Below are 21,880 nucleotides of genomic sequence, written 5' to 3' on the forward strand. Positions count from 1 at the left end.
GTCGCCCGGCTGATGTAGCTGAATGACAGAACAGTGACTGTCCAGCTGATCAAATTTGGTCTGACCACAATGAAGCAACGACCTTATTATCTTTGGTGTGCCACCCCCACCCGAGACACTCATATAGCCGGCGGTCTTTGCTTTATTGTGATACGCAAGCCCCTTCACCGCGGCAAGGTAATGATCACGAAGGGGGATGGGCACATGTACATGCCTTTTGTTTTTTTGTTGCAGCCGCCCGCAGTGCAGCCAAAAAAATTAGGCAGGCATGTACACGCACCAGAAAAATTAGTATAGCGGCCGCTGCTAGCAGTGGCCTTAAAAATTCAGGAATCCGCCTGAAATCGTTCTTTGCACGACCAGATTCAGCACGTGCCATGCAGGGTACATGTGTCAGCTTTCCCAAATTCAAAGCAGAAAGGAGATTGCTGCCATTGTCACACACCACGTTGCCGATCTCCAGCTGGTGTGGGGTCAGCTATTGCTCCACCTCTTTGTTAAGAGCAGCCAGGAGAGCTGGTCCAGTGTGACTCTCCGCTTTGAGGCAAGACATGTCTACAATGGCGTGGCACCGTCGTACCTGGCATGCAGCGTAGGTTCTGGGGAGATGGGGGTGTGTAGCTGGAGAGGAGGAGATGGCAGCACCACTAGAGTTGAACTGCCACTCAGCCAAGGAGGAGGAGGATGACAGCGAAGAGGATGTAGCAGGAGGAGAAGGAGAGGAGGTGGCAGGAGGCCTGTCTGCAAACTGTGGAGGTGTCACAAGTTGGTCCGCTGCACAGCCTCGTACTCCCTGCTTGCCATCGGTCACCAGTTTGACCCAATGGGCTGTGTACGTAATGTAGCAGCCCTGACCGTGCTTGGCAGACCAGGCATCCGTGGTCAGGTGGACCCTTGACTCAACGCTCTTCGCAAGAGATGACACCACTTGCCTCTCAACTGCACGGTACAGTTTAGGTATGGCCTTTTGCGAAAAATAATTGCGGCCTGGTATCTTCTACTGCGGTGTCCCAATGGCCACAAATTTACGGAAAGCTTCTGACTCCACCAGCTTGTATGGTAATAACTGGCGAGCTAATAGTTCCGCCACGCCAGCTGTCAGACGCCGGGCAAGAGGGTGACTGGCAGAAATTGGCTTCTTCCGCTCAAAGTCTTCCTTCACGGACAACTGGCTACTGCTGTGAGCAGAGGAGCAGAAACCGCTCGAGGGCAGAGGCGGTGTGGAGGAGGGTGGCTGTGAAGGTTCAAGGGAGAAAGCGGCTGAAGATGCTGCACCTGAAGGAAGAAGAGGAGAAGGAGGGTGGCTTGTCTTTTGGGTGCTGCTTTTCCTCAGGTGTTCTTCCCATTGCTGTTTGTGCCTTTTCTCCAGGTGCCTTCGTAAGGCACTTGTCCCTACGTCAGTGTTGGCCTTTCCACGGCTCAATTTTTGGAGGCAGAGAGAACAGATGGCTTTGCTCCGATCTGAGGTACACACGTTAAAAAAATTCCAAACCGCTGAGCCCCCCTGGGGTGAAGGCACTATGGTGGCATCAGCAGCTGATCTTGAAGGGCATGTTGGCTGGCGGTCCATAGCTGGCGATACATGATGCCGGACACTGCCCCCAGCTGTTTCTAAGGACGAGCTCCCTCTGCTTCTTTCTTGGACTCGTCTCCTCATACTCCTCTCTGGCTCCCCCTCTGAACTGTTCCCCTGGTCATCTCCTCTATTGGGAACATACGTGGCATCCGTATAATCGTCATCATAATCCTCCTGCCCAGCTTCGTTTTCCTCAGACACCTCCACAACAGCACCAACATCAGGTGCTTCATCATCCCCTCCTCACACGTTACGTCCATACTATCGCCACCTAACTCAGACGTATGAGGTGTTGTAACTTGCTTAGCGCCTTCATCTTGTTGTAGCATTATTGGCTGTGAATCACTGATTTCCACACCAAATAACTCCTGCGAAGTGTCAAATGCAGCCAATGTGGTGCTTGTTTTAGTGCTGGTGGCTGCGGGAGATGAGGTGTTCTGTGTTAAATACTCAACCACGTCCTCACAATTTTGGGAAGTGATGGCACGTGCCTTCTTCTGAGCACTGTACTTTGGGCCAGGTCCGCACGAAATCACAGCAACACCACCTCGCACAGACCTGCCGGTGCCAGGTGGCCTTCCTCTGGGTCTGCCTCTACCTCTTCCTCTACCTGGTTTGTCCAATTTGTCCATCTCGGGGGGATGCTAGGTATATGCAGTGAGGTTGGGTTCACTCAAAACAAAGGTAGTTAGATGCAGTGAGGTGGGTTCACTGAACACTAAAGGTAGTTAGATGCAGTGAGGTGGGTTCACTCAACACAAAGGTAGTTAGATGCAGTGAGGTGGGTTCACTCAACACAACAGCTAGGTAGATGCAGTGAGGTGGGTTCACTGAACACTAAAGGAAGTTAGATGCAGTGAGGTGGGTTCACTCCACACAATAGGTATTTAGATGCAGTGAGGTGGGTTCACTGAACACTAAAGGTAGTTAGATGCAGTGAGGTGGGTTCATTCAACACAACAGCTAGGTAGATGCAGTGAGGTGGGTTCACTGAACACTAAAGGTAGTTAGATGCAGTGAGGTGGGTTCACTCAACACAAAGGTAGGTATATGCAGTGATGAGGTGGGTTAACTAAACAAAACATGTAGTAGTAGGTATATGCAGTACTGGATAGTACAATGTGCAGCTCCCTGTCACACACACAGGTAGTCACTGAATGTGCTGCTGGGCTGCTGGCAGTGGCACACAAACAGTATTAATTAGCAATGCTGTCTATGCAACACACGTGTCAGTTTGACACACAGAAAAAAAAATGATCACAAGAACAGGATTAGCTCTGAAAAGAGCTGTTGAATGAGGGGTGCAATTAAAGCAATAAGATTCAGCCAGGTGCAAGCTAACAAGCCAAGAGCCTGACTAATCTGTCCCTAGGAGAAAAAGTCTGCAGCAGCTCACCCTAGTCTGTCTATGCGCAGGCACACGAGTGAGTGTAATGGCCGCCGGAGCCTGCCTTATATAAGGGGGTGGGGCTCCAGGGCTGAGTGTAGCCAGATGGGCTACAATGTGCCTGCTGACTGTGATGTAGAGGGTCAAAGTTGACCCTCATAGAGCATTATGGGGCGAATCAAACTTCCGGGAAAGTTCACCTTCGCCGGCGAAGGCGAACCACCCGAAGTTCACCTGGAACCGCTCGCCGGCGAACCGTTCGGGACATCTCTAAACATGAGTTATGCTATTTGTATGAAGCACATCCTGCATTTTTCTAAACACCTGCTAGTTTTTTCATGCACTGTCTGTACACAGTAAAGATTAGTGACCTAAAACCCATGTGTAATGATCCGCTCAGTTGTCTGCACAGACAGCTGTTTGACCATTCCTTAAGTCTGAGGGCTGCAGGTCTCTGGAAAAGAGACCTGTCTTTACTTTGTAAGTTTCAGACCTGCTCTGCTGCTGAGGAATTTGCATATATTTGTTATGCAGATTGCCTAGCTGCCTCCTTTGAAGGCTGGCAGTATAAATACCATGTTCTCCCAGAATCCCTTGCTGGTCATCTTCATCGTTTGTTACTGATGAACTCTCCTAGAGTATCAGCCCTGTTTGTTTGTTAAAGTTTATCTTAGAGTAATTCCTTGGGACTGCACTAGGCAGCTTTTCTAGTGCAGTCAGGTTGCATTATCCGTTTTGCCTGTGTTGTCTCTCTGCTGTGATTGTCCTGTCGCCAGCGGCGGTCGACAGGAAATCGTTCTGTCTGTCTGGGAGTGTAGGCCAGAGCTGCGGTTGCTACTGGCTGCTCCATCTGTCTGGATCGCACTTGCCCTAGTGGTAGTGGCAGTGCCTCCTTCTGTATTCTGTCTGTCTGGGAGTGTAGGCCAGAGCTGCAGTTGCTGCTGGCTGCTCTTTCCCTCTGTCTTGTCTGATACGAATACTTGCTGTAGGCTCGGTGAGGTAACAGTTAAGCAAGCGTTTGCGTTCTCTATTTCGTGTTGTGTGTCATTGGTTAGTTAGGGTGGCACGCTTATCACTGGGCGCCTATCGCGCGGTGATCGTGCTTAGACGCGTTAGCTGTTGCGAATGAGTGCTAGCGTTTGTTATTTTCTTTATCTTCTCATTGTTTGCTGTGCCTTTGCTACCCTCGTGCTCTGTTCTGTTCAGCCTTGTGTCACTTCTGGCAATCGCCTCTCTCCTGCGATTGCGTTCCCGCTTTGTTTCTGCGGATGTGTGTTCGCCGTCGCTGGGTGGCGACTAGATTGGGGAACACACATTTAGTCTGTCTCTGTGCTCTCTCTCTTCGAGGGCTATTGTACCCTGCTTTGCCTTTATCTGTACAATTCCCAGCTGACATCTGTGGCCATGCAGAGGCTGTGCTCGTCTGCACTCCACAGCTCCATCTGCCGGTGGGAATTGCCCTCTACTGGTGCATTGCATCCAAGCTGGGTACTATCTAATTATATGCTTGTGGAGGATTTCCGCTGTGTCAGCGCGCATCTCGTGCGCTGACCACGGAGATAGAAACCCGCAAACGTTACACAATGTAACTAATAATAGCCACAGTTCAGAAAATAATACACAATCCATGAGATGGATAAAAATCACTTCCTCCTAAAAAATACTTTTAAACTCAGTTGTAATGAATCACCTGTGATCATTTTGATTAGTTATAGCTATTCCTGGAGCTTTCTATTACTTGCAACTGTAAGAAAACAAACTATTGGTGGCAAGACACTGTCAAAATAATGAACACTGTTGGCAGGCACAAGTCAGAAGATGGATACAAAAGTGGAAAATGCTTGTTGTTACTGGGACCATCCCTCATCACCACTCCAAACTGGATGGAGGGGCAAGGAGAAAACTGGATAGTGCGGCTACCAAGAGGCTTATGGCAATTTTGTAGCAATTCAAGAACTTATGCAAAGACTGGTGATTATCTGCATGTGACAACATTATTACAAATGTTCCAGAAAATAGCTTGTATGAGAGATTTATACAGGGAAAATAAAGCATTTCTCAAGAAATGTACTAAGATGCACCTTGAGGATTCTAAGGCAAAAACAGGAAATGGTGTTACGCCCAGATAAAAAAAAAAATCTGTACTAAAACAGTATATCTGTGCAGAGCCCAATTATAGGCGGGTTACACAACTTGCATTCAAAACAGATGCAATACATTGGAGGACATTGGCTTCCAAAAAACAGTTTGGGTGCAGAGTGTTCCGTACTAGATTATTCCACCGAATAGAGATTTTCTCATAGAAGAGACCCTTACCTCTAATTAACAATAAACAGTGTGAACCCAGGGGCAGCTGGCTATAAAATGGTTTACACTTTTTTTAAAGGGACTCTGAGCAGTGCAGAAACTATGGAAAGATGCATACCATTTTAAAGCTTTCTTTCTCCTCTTTCCAACAATATATAAACCGCCACCCTACGCCTTTTAGTTTTCGCTATTATCGCGATCAAAATCGTGGCAAACGCGATTTCAATTGTGAAAATAATGAAAACTAAAAGGCGTAGGGTGGAGGTTTATGTGTCGTTGGAAAGAGGAGAAAGAGAGCTTAAAAATGGTGTGCATCTTTCCATAGTTGCTTGTATTACACAGGACGACTTTTTCCCCAAAGTCGGCAGCTCCATTCAGCTGCTGACTTTGGGGAAAAGTTGTCCTGTGTAATACAAGGAACTATGGAAAGATACATACCATTTTTAAGCTGTCTTTCTCCTCTTTCCAACGACACATAATCCGCCGCCCTACGCCTTTTAGATTTCGATATTTTTGCGAACGAAATCGCGGCAGCCACGATTGCGAAAATAGCGAAAACTAAAAGGCGTAGGGTGGCGGTTTATATATCGTTGGAAAGAGGAGAAAGAGAGCTTCAAAATGGTATGCATCTTTCCTTAGTTTCTGCACTGCTCAGAGTCCCTTTAAGGGAACAAGGAGAAATGGTCAGTGCTGCTGCATCTGAAACCTAAACTGATTCTGTTGGTAGTCATTTCAGATGCAGCCTGATTAGTAGAGATGGCCTGAACGGTTTGCCGGCGAAAGGTTCCCGGCAAACTTCCAGTGGTTCGCGATCGCGGAGAACTGAAAACTTTTCCGAAAGTTTGGTTTGCTCCCATAATAATAATAATAATAATAATAATGGCAGTATTTGTATAGCGCCTTTCTCCTGTCGGACTCAAAGCGCTTGTGAGGCAGCCACTAGAGCGCACTCAGTAGGCAGTAGCAGCGTTAGGGAGTCTTGCCCAATGAACTCCTTACTGAATTACTGGCTTACTGAACAGGCAGAGCCGAGATTCGAACCCAGGTCTCCCATGTCAGAGGCAGAGCCCTTAACCAGTACACCATCCAGCCACTGCTGGATCTGGATAATGCACCATTAGGGTCAACTTTGACCCTCTACATCACAGTCAGCAGGCACAATGTAGCCAATCAGGCTACACTCCCCCCTGGAGCCATTCCTCCCCTTATAAAAGGCAGGCACCGCCGGCCATTATACTCACTCGTGTGCCTGCAGTAAATAGAGAAGGGACAGTTGCTGCTGCAGACTCTCATAGGGAAAGATTAGTTAGGCTCTTGTAAGATGGTTAGCTTGCTCCTTGCTGATTCTTATTGCTAAAATAGCACCCCACAACAGCTCTTTTGAGAGCTAATCTTGTTCTTGTGATCTATTTTTGTTTCTGTGTGTCCCACTGACACTTGTGTTGCATAGACACCCTTGATAATTCATACTGTGTGTGTGCCACCACCAGGCCCAGCACATTCAGTGACTACCTGTCTGTGTGTGACAGGTGCACCTTGTAAAACCCATCACTGCATATACCTACCTACCTGTTGTTCACAGTGCACCCACCTACCTACGTGAACGCATGCAGTGTCACTGTGCCTGTCCGCTACCTGTCTGTGACAGGTGCACATTGTAATACCCATTACTGCATATACCTGAAAGCGATGTGTGCAATCTTGCGCTAATCAAACAAAGCGTAGAGGGGTATAGAGTGCAACCACTAGTGGCTCCTCAGTCCTGGCTGAAAGGATGACTGTAGTAGTATAAAAAGAAAAAACAAAGGAGCGTTCCGTAGTGCAATAAAGTTATTTAATCTTGTGCAGTGACTTCCCTGTGAAGTAACTGCACATGATCACCAGAGGGAAGGCGCCCATTGTCCACCACCATCTGGGACACCCATCCACTGTAGGCCACAGAGGAGGAACAGGTTGCCACCCATGGTTGTCTGATTAGGTTTTCAGCCCACGATATGCTCGATTTTTATGGTCTTCTTGTAAGTGTTTTTAATAATTTGCGTGTCCAAGATTAAATAACTTTAATGCACTACGGAGCGCTCCTCTTTGTTTTTTATTTTTCTGCTACTGCATATACCTACCTACCTGTTGTTCACATTGCACCCATCTACCTACATGAGTTGAGCGCACGCAGTGTCACTGTGCCTGTCCGCTACCTGTCTGTGTGTGACAGGTGCACATTATAATACCCATCACTGAATATACCTACCTGTTGTGTTCAGTGCACCACCTCATCACTGCATATACCTACCTGTTGTATTCAGTGCACCCACCTACCTACGTGAGTGCACACAGTGTGATATACCACTCCGTGCATACCTGTTAACTGCACCTGTGTGACTGCACATTGTATTAGTCAAGTCAGTGCATACCTTTCACTTCATCCCCCCCCCCCCCCCCCCCGATATGGACATAACGGACAAAACAGGCAGAGGTAGAGGTAGACCCAGAGGAAGGCCACCCGACAGGTCTGTGCGAGGTCGTGTTGATGTGACTTCGTGCGGCCCTCGACCAAAGTACAGTGCTCAGAAGAAGGCACGTCCCATCAACTCCCAAGATTGTCAGGACGTAGTTGACTATTTAACACAGAACACCATCTTCCGCAGCCACCAGCGCTTACTACAAGCACCACATCCGTTGCATTTGACACTTCACAGGAGTTAATTGGTAGGGTATTAACTGATTCATAGCCATTATTGTTACAACCAGATGAAGGCGCTAAGCAAGTTACACCACCTCATATGTTTGAGTTAGGCGGCGACACTATGGGCGTAACGTGTGAAGATGACAGGTACCTGCTGTTGGTGCAGTTTTGGAGGTGTCTGAGGCAAGTGAAGCTGGGCAGGATGATTATGATGATGACGATGATACGGATCCCACGTATGTTGCCAATAGAGGAGATGAACAGGGGGACAGTTCAGAGGGGGAGTCAGAGAGGAGTAGGAAGAGACGAGTTGCTGAAAGAAGCAGGGGGAGCTCGTCGTCAGAAATAGCTGCTGGCAGTGTCGGGCGGCATGTATCGTCACCTATGTACAGCCAGCCAACATGCCCTTCAAAGTCAGCTGCTGATGCCACCATAATGCCATCACCCCAGGGGGGCTCAGCGGTTTGGAAATTTTTTAATGTGTCTGCCTCAGACCGGAGCAATGCCATCTGTGTCTGCATCAAGCACATGCAGAAAAGGCAAAAACTGCAATGGGAAGAGCACCTGAGCAAAAGCAGCACACAAAAGAAAAGCCACCCTCCTACTCTTCCTCCTTCAGGTGCAGCATCTTCAGCCGCTTTCTCCCTTGCACCTTCACAGCCACCCTCCTCCACTCCTCCTCTGCCCTTGAGCAGTTCCTGCTCCTCTGCCCACAGCAGCCAGGTGTCCGTGAAGGAAATATTTGAGCGGAAGAAGCCAATTCCTGCCTGTCACCCACTTGCCCGGTGTCTGACAGCTGGCTTGGTGGAACTGTTAGCTCGCCAGCTTTTATCATACAAGCTGGTGGACTCTGAGGCCTTCCATAAATTTGTGGCCATTGGGACACCGCAGTGGAAGATACCAGGCTGCAATTATTTCTCTAAAAAGGCGATACCCAAACTGTACCGTGAAGTTGAGAGGCAAGTGGTGTCATCTCTGGCACACAGCGTTGGGTCAAGGGTCCACCTGACCACGGATGCCTGGTCTGCCAAGCACGGTCCGGGCCACTACATTACATACACAGCCCATTGGGTCAACCTGGTGACCGATGGCAAGCAGGGAGTACGTGGCTGTGCAGCGGACCAACTTGTGACACCTCCACGGCTTGCAGGCAGGCCTCCTGCCACCTCCTCTCCTCCTGCTACATCCTCTTCGCTGTCCTCGTCCTCCTCCTCGGCTGAGTGGCAGTTCAACTCTACTTGTGCTGCAATCTCCTCTCTAGCTACACAGACCCAGCTCCCCGGGGCCTATGCTGCATGCCAGGTTCGACGGTGTCACGCCATCTTAGACATGTCTTGCCTCAAAGCGGAGAGTCACACTGGACCAGCTCTCCTGGCTGCCCTTAACAAACAGATGGATCAGTGGCTGACCCCACACCAGCTGGAGATCGGCAACGTGGTGTGTGACAATGGCAGCAATCTCCTTTCTGCTTTGAATTTGGAAAAGCTGACACATGTACCCTGCATGGCACATGTGCTGAATCTAGTCAAAGATTTGTGTCAAAGTACCCAGGCTTAGAGGACGTCCTGAAGCAGGCCAGGAAGTTGTGTGGGCATTTCAGGCGGTCGTACACGGCCATGGCACGCTTTGCGGACATTCAGCGGAGAAACAACTTGCCGGTGAGACGCTTGATATGTGATAGCCCGACTCGTTGGAATTTGACCCTGGTCATGTTCTCTCGCCTGCTATAACAGGAGAAAGCCGTCACCAAGAACCTCTACAATTTCAGTAGAAGGACACAATCTGGGGAGATGGGGATGTTCTGGCCTCCGAACTGAACACTGATGCAAAATGCATGCAGGCTCATGCGGCCGTTTGAGGAGGTGACCAACCTGGTGAGTCGCAGTAAAGGCACCATCAGTGACTTGATCCCGTATGCTTACTTCCTGGAGCGTGCCATGCGTAGAGTGGTGGATGAAGCTGTGGAGGAGCATGAAGAGGAACAGTTATGGCAGGAACAGTTGTGTGAGCAATTTTCATCAGAATCAGATGTTTACTCAACACCTGTGGCAGCACAGAGGGCGAGGAGGAGGAAGAGTCGTGTGGGCAAGAGGAGTCAGACTCGGATGAGAAGGCAGGTGTTTCTTTGGAGGAGGAGGAGGCGGCAGCAGAAGAAGAACCACCGCAGCAGGCGTCGCAGGGGGCTTGTGCTGCTCGACGTTCCCGTGGTATTGTTTGTGGCTGGGGGGAGGAGGACGACGTCATTGAGGAAGAGCAAGAGGAGATGGATAGTACGTCTGGATCCAACTTTGTGCAGATGGCGTCTTTCATGCTGTCCAGCCTGTTGAGGGACCCTCGTATAAAAAAAACTCAAGGGGAATGAGCTGTACTGGGTGGCCACGCTACTAGACCCTCGGTATAGGCACAAAGTGGCGGGCATGTTACCAACTCACCAGATGGCGGAAAGGATGGAGCACATGCAGAACAAGTTAGCAACTATGCTTTACAATGCGTTTAACCTCCTCAGCGGTATGGACGAATATACACGTCCATCACCGCCGGAGGTCGCCGCTCAGGCCCTGCTGGGCCGATTTTAATGAAATAAAAAGCAGCACACGCAGCCGGCACTTTGCCAGCCGCGTGTGCTGCCTGATCGCCGCCGCTCTGCGGCAATCCGCCGCGAGCAGCGGCGAAAGAGGTCCCCCCAGCCGCCCGAGCCCTGCGCAGCCGGAACAAAAGTTCCTGCCAGCGCTAAGGGCTGGATCGGAGGCGGCTGACGTCAGGACGTCGGCTGACGTCCATGACGTCACTATGCTCGTCGCTATGGCGACGATGTAAGCAAAACAAGGAAGGCTGCTCATTGCGACCTTCCTTGCTTATTCTGGTCGCCGGAGGCGATCAGAATGACGCTTCCGGAGCGCCCTCTAGTGGGCTTTCATGCAGTCAACTTTCATGTGGCTGCATGAAACAGTTTTTTTTTATTTAAAAAAAAACCCTCCCGCGGCCGCCCTGGCGATCTTAATAGAACGCCAGAGAGGTTAAGGGTAATGACACAGTACAAAGCAATAAAGCTACCACTGCCAGTAATCCTTCTCCCATGTCCACGCAGGCAAGGACAGGATGCTCCAGCGATCTCATGGTGATGTCGGACATGCGGATATTCTTTAGTCCAACGCCTCGACTTAGCGCATCCGGATCCACCCTCCACCAATGCCTGGACCGGCAGGTAGCAGGGATGGTCGTAGTCAGCCAACTTCGCTACGCTGGAACTACGCGTAGTTTTACGCAATTACGCTTCGCCAAACTATGGCTTCGAAATCAAATATTCGCTTCGTATGCATTTCGTAGAATACGCGTTAAAATACGCAATTACGCGTAGTGCGAAGCGTAGTGTATGCGGATGCTTATGCCTGTATGCAGAAAATTTTACGCATTAATTCCACTTTAGATGCTTATCCCGGGAACTCTTCTATGCTTTCATTCCCCTTTCCAATGCGTAAATTTGTAAGCATACAATCGTACGCGGAAAAATAGACGCAAGTAATGCATACGTAGTTCACTATGCAATACACATGTTAACTACGCATAGTAAGCGTAAGCTACGCGTAGCGGTACTTTGCTACGCGTAAATTCGTAAGCGTAGTTCTGCAACTTCACCTACGAACTACGATGCGTAGATGCAAACTACGATGCAAAAATTCGCACTGGCGCAGTTCCTGCTCATCCCTGGCAGGTAGCCGACTACCTGGCCTTAAGTGTGGATGTAGACACTGTGAGCAGCGATGAACCCTTGAACTACTGGGTGCGCAGGCTTGACCTGTGGCCAGAGCTGTCCCAATTTGCCATCCAACTTCTGTCTTGCCCTGCCTCAAGCGTCCTGTCAGAAACGACCTTCAGCGCAGTTGAAGTCACAAAAGTGTTCAGCCCCTCACCTGTAACGATTGGTGTCAGCAAGCACAGATTCTGATTATTGGTGATCTGCAGTATCACCAATAATGCAGATGCTATACATGATTATATGGTGATTTGCAGAATCACCAATAATGCAAGTATAGCGCGACACAGTACAATCGTAAGCAAGAGGGTGCTTGGTACAATCGAGTATCTCTATAGGGCACAGAGATACAACCTCCAGGCAAGCTGGAACAGCAGACAACAATAATATACAGCGTAAATACAAGTCTGTGGAAAAATCCACCACACAGTTATTACTCAGAGGTGTGGTTACCTCTGAATGGGAACCCCATGTGTGAGATCCTCCAAAGGACAGAGTGGAGGAATCTCGGCCTCTAGCAGCAAGGGTTTGCTAGCGACGGTCGTCTCAAAGAGGCAAGCCTCTGATAGAACCCTACAGTGGGAGACGTACCACTGAAGTGAGAAAGGTCAGACAAAATGAGGTTTGGCAACAGATCAGGCAGCAGTATAGAAACGTGAGACAAGAGAATAGTCGGAAACCAAGCCAATAGTCGATAACGGTACGGGCTGGTGAAGTACAGAATCAGGAAGCAGAAGAGTAGTCAAGACAGGCACAGGATCATACACGATAAATCAAGACAGTAGAATATGTGTATATATTGGCGATAAACCAATATATAACACAATCTCACATACAAGGCTGACTAGGTCTGAGTGCTGACACAGGGTATCGCAAACACAGACGAAGTGTGACTGAAAAGCACTTCCTTATATTCTGCCTGGAAGGGAAGTCCCCACCCCAGGCTGCAACCAATCAGAGCAGGCTAAAATGTCAGCTGACCTCCAGGTCAGCTGACACGCTTTCTAAGAGTATAAAGGCGTATCTGCCGCGCGCGCACCCCCTATAGGCAAGATGGCAGAGCCCTGGTGCGCAGCATGCTGGTGAGTTTGGAGCAGAGCGCTCGGACGGGTTTACGCAGCGGATGCGGACGAATTTCCGCATCCCGCGTTGGAAGGTCCGCTTGCTGGACTGGATGCGATTATTTTTCCGCAATTTATCCGGCGTTGCGGATTTTTCGTTACATCACCTTTATCAAAATAAATGAGGCATGGATCTCGGAGGGCTACTGCCCGACCGAAGACTAAGTCAGTCCCCACACACAGCATCTCTGCCTGCACGCTGTGTGACTGCCTGCCTGCCCCAAGACTAAGTCGCTCCCCACACAGCATCTCTGCCCTCAGGCCACTTGACTGCCTTCTCCGCCACCTCCAGCGGCCGCTATAATAATTTTTCTGGTGCGTGTACATGCCTGCCTAATTTTTCTGGCTGCAACAACAAAACAAAGGCATGTACATCACGTGCCCATATTCCCCTTCGTGATCATTACCTTGCCGTGGTGAAGGGGCTTGCATATCACAATGAAGCAATGACCGCCAGCTATGAGTGTCTCGGGGGGTCGCACACCAAAGATAATAAGGTCGTTGCTTCATTGTGGACAGACCAAATTTGATCAGCTGGACGGTCACTGTTCTGTCATTCAGCTACCTCAGCCCGGCGACCATATGGGCTGGAAAGCCGCCATCACCTGCACTCTCGTCATATTGTGCACCAGTCCCGCACGGTCGTCACTACACAAACAGCTGTTTGCAGTCACTGCATACCTTTCACTGCATCTTTGACTGCACATTGTATTATACCTGGCAGTCAGTGCATACCTTTCACTTGAATGGATGGCAGACTTGCCCTCCATAACATATTCTCGTTAAAGGATTTAAAGTTGATTCATCTCACATATACAGCAGGGCCCTCGAAAGTCCTCCTGTATTGTTATTTTTGGTCACTACCTCGGGACTTCCATGCCATGCCTGCTGCCTTCCTTGGATGTGTGTGGTAGTCGTTCCTGCTCCTTTGCCCAGAGCGTGCCAGCTGCCTTCCTTGGATGTGTGGTGGTGGTAGCCATTTCTTAGGCTCCCACTCCAGGGCGGAATCAAATCAGGATTCCCCGGCCATTACCTGTGGTCACTCGCAATGGCACACTTGCCCTCCATTACAGATTCTCGTTAAAGAGAATCTGTATTGTTAAAATCGCACAAAAGTAAACATACCAGTGCGTTAGGGGACATCTCCTATTACCCTCTGTCACGATTTCGCCGCTCCTCGCCGCATTAAAAGTGGTTAAAAACAGTTTTAAAAAGTTTGTTTATAAACAAACAAAATGGCCACCAAAAACAGGAAGTAGGTTGATGTACAGCATGTCCACACATAGAAAATACATCCATACACAAGCAGGCTGTATACACCCTTCCTTTTGAATCTCAAGAGATCATTTGTGTGTTTCTTTCCCCCTGCAGTTCTCATGCACTGAAGTTTCAGGCTGCTTGTTTCTTCATGCAAACAGCTTTGCCTTTGTCTGTAATTCCTCAGTATGTGAAAGCCCAGCCAGCTCAGAGGACGATTTATCCAGCTTGTAAAAGATAAGAGAGAAGCTGCCCTAATCTAAATAATACACAGGCAGTGTGCATAGAGGGGCCTGGAAGGGGGAGTTCATAGCAGAACCACAACACTGAAGAACTTGGCAGCCTTCCAGACACAGGCCGACAAGTCTGACAGGGGAAAGATACATTGATTTATTACAGAGACTGTGATAGTACAAAGTGCTGCAGTAAGCCAGAACACATTAGAATAGCTTTTGGAACTTGTAGGATGATAAAAAACAAGATGCAATTTTTGTTACGGAGTCTCTTTAAAGGATTTAAAGTTGATTCATCTCACATATACAGCAGGGCCTCGAAAGTCCTCCTGTATTGTTATTTTTGGTCACTACCTCGGGACGTGCATGCCATGCCTGCTGCCTTCCTTGGATGTGTGGTGGTAGCCGTTCCTGCTCCTTTGCCCACAGCATGTCTGCTGCCTTCCTTGGATGTGTGGTGGTGGTAGCCATTTCTTAGGCTCCCACTCCAGACTGGAATCGAACCAGGATTCCCCGGCCATTACCCGTGGTCACTCGCAATGGCAGACTTGCCCTCCATAAAGGATTCTCGATGCAGGTACTGAACAGCAAGCAGAACAAGTATTTAAAAAAATAGATGTAAGCTTTAACAATGGTAAGGAAAGAACCATCGAAAGTTGATAAGGCAGTCAGACATTACCTGACATCACTGAGTGAGGAAGAGCAATCTCGCTATGGTGCGCACCAGTCCAGCACGGCCGTCACTACGCAAACAGCTGTTTTCGGTGCGTTACACAGTGAGTTTGGTGTGTCAGTGTGAAGCAGTACTCTAATTACATTCCCTGATCCATGTATACACACGCAAGATGTTTTAAAGCACTTTAGGCCTGCAATTTAGCATTCAATGTGATTTCTGCCCTTAAAATGCTGCTTTGCGTCCAATCCAGATTTTTCCCCGGGACTTCTGGCGTGTATCCCACTCCTCCATGCCCCTCTCCAGGTGTTAGACCCCTTGAAACATCTTTTCCATCACTTTTGTGGCCAGCATTACATTTTTATAGTTTTCAAAGTTCGCCTCCCCATTGAAGTCTATTGCGGTTCGCGAAAGTTCATGTGAACCGAACTTTCGCTGGAGGTTCACAAACCCGGTTCACGAACCTAAAATCGGAGGTTCGGGCCATCTCTACTGATTAGGAACGTTGCTAATTTCTTCCTGTTCCCTAAAATAAAAAATAAAAATGTATAGATGATATCCCATAGAAGATACCTTAAAAAAATACTAAATAAAGTGGTCCAATTGAAACACAATTTTATTGATCACAATAACTAATCCAGCATAGCATCACCCAGTGAAACTGTATGCAGTACTTATAAAGTACAGCTCAAATCCATGCGTCAGGTTGCATATTGTAAGGACGGCACCGTTACATTTCAGACCTCAACAGGACCTTTATCAGTTATAACACATAAGGAAGATAAGTTTGTATGTAGACTATGGCCTCGATTCATAAAGCATTCCCGCATGCGGAAATGCTGAAAACAGCTCACTTTACCGACCACATAGCAAAATCTGTATTCACTCATAAAGGCTTTTTCCGCATGAAAAGCCGACATTCCTAAGAAGAGCGATAAATCACCGCCTTGTACGGTGATTATCTTAAAGTAACAAAAAGGTCAATTCATAAAGATTAGAGGAAGCAGTATGCAGACGGGGATTACCGCTACCTCGGATGTGGCGAGAAGTGTGCGGAATATATTGCAGTGAATGGGACAGACCTCCCAAGCAGCAGCAGAAAGAGCAGCGCACTGAGCAACTCAGCCAGCTCCTGTGTTTCCGCAAGGCTCCCGCCAGCCTACAGCGGGAAATCTCCGCTCTGCTATCGCAACTGACAACTTTTTATGAATGACCACCCAGAAGTCAGAAATACCGAGCGCGGAGTTTTACCGCACTGATTTACTTTACCGAATACATTTTTTATGAATCGAGGCCAATGTAATTTTGTGTGACAATAATTTGATGCACATGATGCAGGCCATGGGGAGCAGCAGGGACTGGGACATTGTCAGGATAAGAAGAAAAATGGCTAAGAAAAAGTACAATCAGATTCTTCAGGAAAACCTGTGGATGGGAGACATATTGCAGTCAATGGCCCATATACAATTCACTTTTTCTCTTGTGTTTTCTCTTAGGCGATGTTTTCATATCTTGTCACAAAATGCCGTTAAAACCACTAGCAAGCTAGAAAATACCCAGAATATTTTTGATAGTATTTTTCACCAACTTTTAGTATTTTTTTTTCAATTATAAAATGCTTTAAAAATTATTATTATTTTAAAAAGAATATGAACATTATCTCCTAGGAGATAACTCGTGAGAAAAAGTTAATTGCATATGGGCCCGATGTGCAAAGTTGGTAGAGAAGTATTCAAAGCCAAAGTTTATGTTTATGTTAACATGTTTTTGCAAATTTCCACTAACCTTATTGAACGTCCCTAATTTCAATAAAGTGTTGACACATAACATGCGGCACATTATACCATTTCTGTTTTGCTCTATATGGTTTATCTACTGGCTGGGCCACAATCCCCTATGTACTGCATGTATTGTTCTACTTTGGGAAACCGGTAGAAGTTGATCGTAAGCCTGTATCATCTACAATATTAGTATACTAGTAGACCCAGCCCATTTAAAAATGGGCTCTAGGTCTACGGCCGCTGCCAGTGCCCATGCGCGCGCACGCTGCACACGCAACCGTCGAGCACGCACCCAACACAGGCGCGCGCCCGCACCCACCCGCCCGCACCCGCCCACCTCGTTCGCCCGTCCAGCTCCCTGGTCCCAGCTGTCAGTTACTGCGCACATAACTGCGCAGTAACAAAAATCCTGGGACACAGGGACAAAACTGCTGGACGCAGTGACAGTTAGCTTTTATTAGGTAGGATACATTAGTTATATTAGCACAAAGAAAACTCAAGGAAAGAGATTGAAATTATTCACCCATTATTTTATTTCACTGAGCGAATTAATTTAATAGCAGTCACATTTGCAACTCAATGAACTGTTGGCTAAGGGGTGGTAAAAACTCTCAGTAGCACAAGATAAAAATTATGCTTGCAGTTTACCTGAAAATGGCAAAGTTAGTGGCCTCAGATTTCTGCATTTTTGAGGAATAAAGTTTAAACCAGCCACTGACCAAATAGAATATTGATTTTAATTTTCACATCTGACAGTTTCAATAAATAAGATAACCTTTTCAAAGCTGTTAATTTATTATTCTGACAATTATTTCCTAAAGAATGTAAGCATTCAAAGTCTAAATGCTTTAAAACAGGGGTCTCAAACTCAATTTACCTGGGGGCCACAGGAGGCAAAGTCAGGATGAGGCTGGGCCGCATAAGGGAATCAATCAGCAGCTCCCACGCTGATTGAGCGGCATCGCCGCCTCTGCCCGCCCCTCTCACTCTTCCTTCACAGAGAGGGGCGGGCAGAGGCGGCGATGCGCCGCAATTGACGTCAGGAGGGGCAGAGCTGAAGCTGAAAGCTCTGCCCCTACCAGGAAATGCCAGCGGATTGCCCCCCGGGCGATTTGGGGGCTCTGCAGCACTTGTTTAGCGGCGGGGATGCGGCGGATTACTTGGTAGCACTGAAGCAAACTATAAGTAAGCTTTTGCCGAAGAGGGCCACAAAATATTGTATCGAGGGCTGCAAATGGCCCGCGGGCCGCGAGTTTAAAACCCCTGTTTTAAAAGGTTCAAATTGCACAGTCTAGAATTGAATGTACTTTTTATTCTGTAATGCCGAGGGTAATGGTTTCTTATTAACTAAGTAATTTGCATATCATTGCATAAAGGTGCTGACTGCTTTTAGCATACCTTTTCAATTGTGGTTTGCCCATCTCAGCAAGACCAGTGCTCCACTCAGTCAGTATTCAAAGAGGATGCTGGATTTTGTGAATGAAATGTCATAAAAGAGGATCTTTCTGATTTCATGCACTGAATTAATATACCATAATAAACACTTGCCATTGGCAGTAAGCACTAGAATGATCTTCATAACCCATACATCTCTGCATGCATCAGGTGACTGCAAGATCCTCATGGGAGGAAGGGGCGAGCCACTAAATGAGTCTGTGCTAAATTCAAACATACAACTGTATGTTCAGCAGCTCCTGTCTTATAATTTACCAGCACTGTATATAAAGTTTAAGATATATTCCAGGAAAATCTAAGGAGGGGTCCACACACAGACTTGATTAAGGAACGAAGAGAAAACCTTTATTGTTCCCACACACACGTCATCAGTCCGTCACAGCCGATGATCATTCAATCATTTCGGGACCACCAAATTTCCCTTTGTCAAGGCATAGGCAGACTAACATGTACACCACTAATGTGCACAACAAACAAATATAAAACCATAATGAACAAAATCACACCTCAGTCAATTAGTAACCCTGCCCCCTGGGTGTATCAGAGGTAATAAAAAAACGTTAGGGCTAATATTCAAAGTATATTGGCTCAATGGCTAGTCACTCTGTCACATACCCAATTGAATCCGGCCTCTATCCTGTGTTGAGGTCACTACATTCACATTTGCCAGATGCGGGCGTGGCCTCATCACAACGGTTTCCAGCAGGGTAGGACCAATCAGGCCAGGTGGCAACATTTTTAGTCCTGTCAGGTAATCTTTGCAGAAAGTTTGTTTACTGAAAGCTCTGAAGTAGAAAATATACCTGGTCTCCCAGAATGCTCTGGACGCAGAATTCCACATAACTAAACAACCTAGGTGAAGCATCTTCGGGAGGGTGGGGTTCCATACCAATAAACAGTAATCTATAAATATATTAAGTATTTATAAATCTGAAACCAGGAAAATTACCGTAAATGTGGGTATCCTAAACAATAAATGCATTCTACCATGTGTCACTTCAGGGCCTCTTTAACAGATCTCCGATGAGAGCCAATATCATATAGAGTGGGCTACAAGCAAAGTGGTAAATGATCTATATCAGATAAATATTGATCTTTCACTGCATCGTATATATGTATACCTGCCTTTAATATTTGTATGAATCTCTGAAATATGCTTGTGATAAATTCTGCACCGCATCTTGGAAAAAGTTATTGTACAAATCAACTTTCATTTTTGTCATTACTTGTGATGATGCTTAACTTTACAAAACATTATTCTTGCCAAACTTGAATGTCACCTAAAAGTATTTCAGAATGCAAACATTTGTCATTGTTGCTTAATCTCTACCTAGGGAGCCAAGAGAATCAACAAAAGACATTAAATCATGCCCAAGATGAATAGGTTTGTGTTTTTTCATGGCTAATGAAATAAACATATCCAATTAGCTAGAAGCATAAAGGTCACATGCATAGTTGTGCATTGAGTTCACTAAAGTAATTGTACAGTACGATTTTGATTAGAGAAATATTTTATAACTCAAATGAGGATGACTCATAAGACTTCTATACTTTGCTTCAATCTGTTTGGACTGGATATGTTTTAACGCTCATTACATTGACTCTTTTGCTATGAATGTACTTTGACAAATATTTCCAAGTTCATTTAGGAGAACACTATGCTACACTGAAAAATCTGAAGGTCAATTGGGAGCATACAATTATTTCTAGACAGATGAAACCATTCCTTACCGAAATAATATTTCTGTCCTCTAAAGTTAACGTCAAGTATTGTTTCACTATTAGGTCCATTGAGTAGTGTGGGGCGGAGAGGGTTTTGCGACCGGTAACCTCTTTACACAGTTTTTTGTTTCATCCCCTATATGCTACCTTTCCATTCCATCACTTGTGTCCTACCCTTGTATTGTTGTTTGTTGTATCCCTCTCCCATTTCCTTGTCCTTGAACCAGTCCGACGAAGGCTTTTTATAAGTCGAAAGCTCACTGTTTATCCATCTCTAAGTTAGCCAATAAATGGTATCATCCTGATTCAAAACTTCTTGCTTGTCCTTGAATGTGTGGGACTTCGCACCCGCCCTGGTCACCATGTGACAATGACACTGGTGTCCCAACTTGTTGTCGAGTTACTGGCCATGTGCTGTGATGACACATTGGGCATGCGAGAAATGTGGATTTCCAGACTAGGTAGACAGTTTGGAGTGCAGAAGCTTTAAGCAGGGATGCCTTTTATGGCATCCAGAGAGCCACGATCAGACACACATACTTGGCTGTCTGGGTCCTTATGAGCCTAATCAGGGGCGTAGCAATAGTGGGTGCAGAGGTAGAGACCGCATCGGGACCCTTGGGCAAGAGGGGCCCCGAAAGGCCCTCCCTAAACTACAGTATTAGCTCTCTATTGGTCCTGTGCTCATAATAATCACTTCTATAGATACTTTGAATAGTGGTAATCAGTAACAAACTGTTCCCCATCCCCTTCTTGCACCTCTGACACTGTAGTTGCCATTGGCAGGTTTTGGTGCGCCGCATCAATTGTTATGTATAAAGGGGCTTGGGGGCCCCACTGTAAAACTTGCATCAGGGCCACAACTCCTTAGCTACGTCACTGAGCCTAATCATTCAGCCATCATACAAACACCATCTGAGGCCCTTACCAGCGGCCACAGGAACATATAAGACTTTCATATAATCCAACATGACTGTGCTATACTTAGGATTGCTTTGCCTTACATTGGGACTGCACTTACCAAATAATATTGAGCCATTTTACCATTTCTATGGATGTTGAAGATTATATCAAGCCTTGTGTTCATGAACATCGATGTGTCACCAACATTGCATATGAGAATCTCCATTCATTTCAGTTGTATACTGAATTGATTGCAGCAACTTTGGCTGGTTTGTAACAGTATATTATCTGATGACTTGCATCTGGAATTTGTTACCCTATGTGGGTGTCTGCATTTGGAAGAACTTTTGCCTTTGTACAGCTGGCAACCTGTATACATATATGGATATGATTTTAACAACGTCCTTGCATATAGAGATTAGTAGAGATAGCACGAACAGTTTGTGGGCGAACATCAGTTGTTCACGTTTGCGGCGGGTAGTGACCAGATAGGGCGGTTTGATCCGCCCACTATACCTCATCATTGGGCTAAACTTTCATTACAGTCAGCAGACACATGGCTGTCAATCAGGCTGCACTCCCTCCTGGACCCCCCCCCCCCCTAAAAATGCAGCAGCACCGGCCATGTTCTCAGTCTGGTGCTGCTGCTGTAGTGAGTAGAAGGGAGAGGCATTGCTGCAGAGACAGACAGTTAATTAGGCATTTTTGGTTATTGCAGATTGCTGAAAGCACCCCAAATCAAAAGCCCTTTTGAGGGCTCATATTGTTCTATTTGTTTGGGGGGGGGGGGGGTGTGTGTGCGAGACACTGGTCACACTGCATACAGGCCAGCCACAGTCATTGCTGGGCTGTGTAGTTCTACTATACGCTTCTATCTATATTGCAAGCAAAAAAGCACACCGTCCATCATAAGCTGTGCTTAGCTTCCAAATGTATCTGTTATTGATATCTGTCTGTGTGGGTTACACACTGCATACAGGCCAGGTCACAGTCACTGCTGGGCCTTGCAGTTCTATCATCCTCTTCTA

Source organism: Hyperolius riggenbachi, chromosome 3 (genome assembly GCF_040937935.1).
Source record: "Hyperolius riggenbachi isolate aHypRig1 chromosome 3, aHypRig1.pri, whole genome shotgun sequence".
Classification (NCBI taxonomy): domain Eukaryota; kingdom Metazoa; phylum Chordata; class Amphibia; order Anura; family Hyperoliidae; genus Hyperolius; species Hyperolius riggenbachi.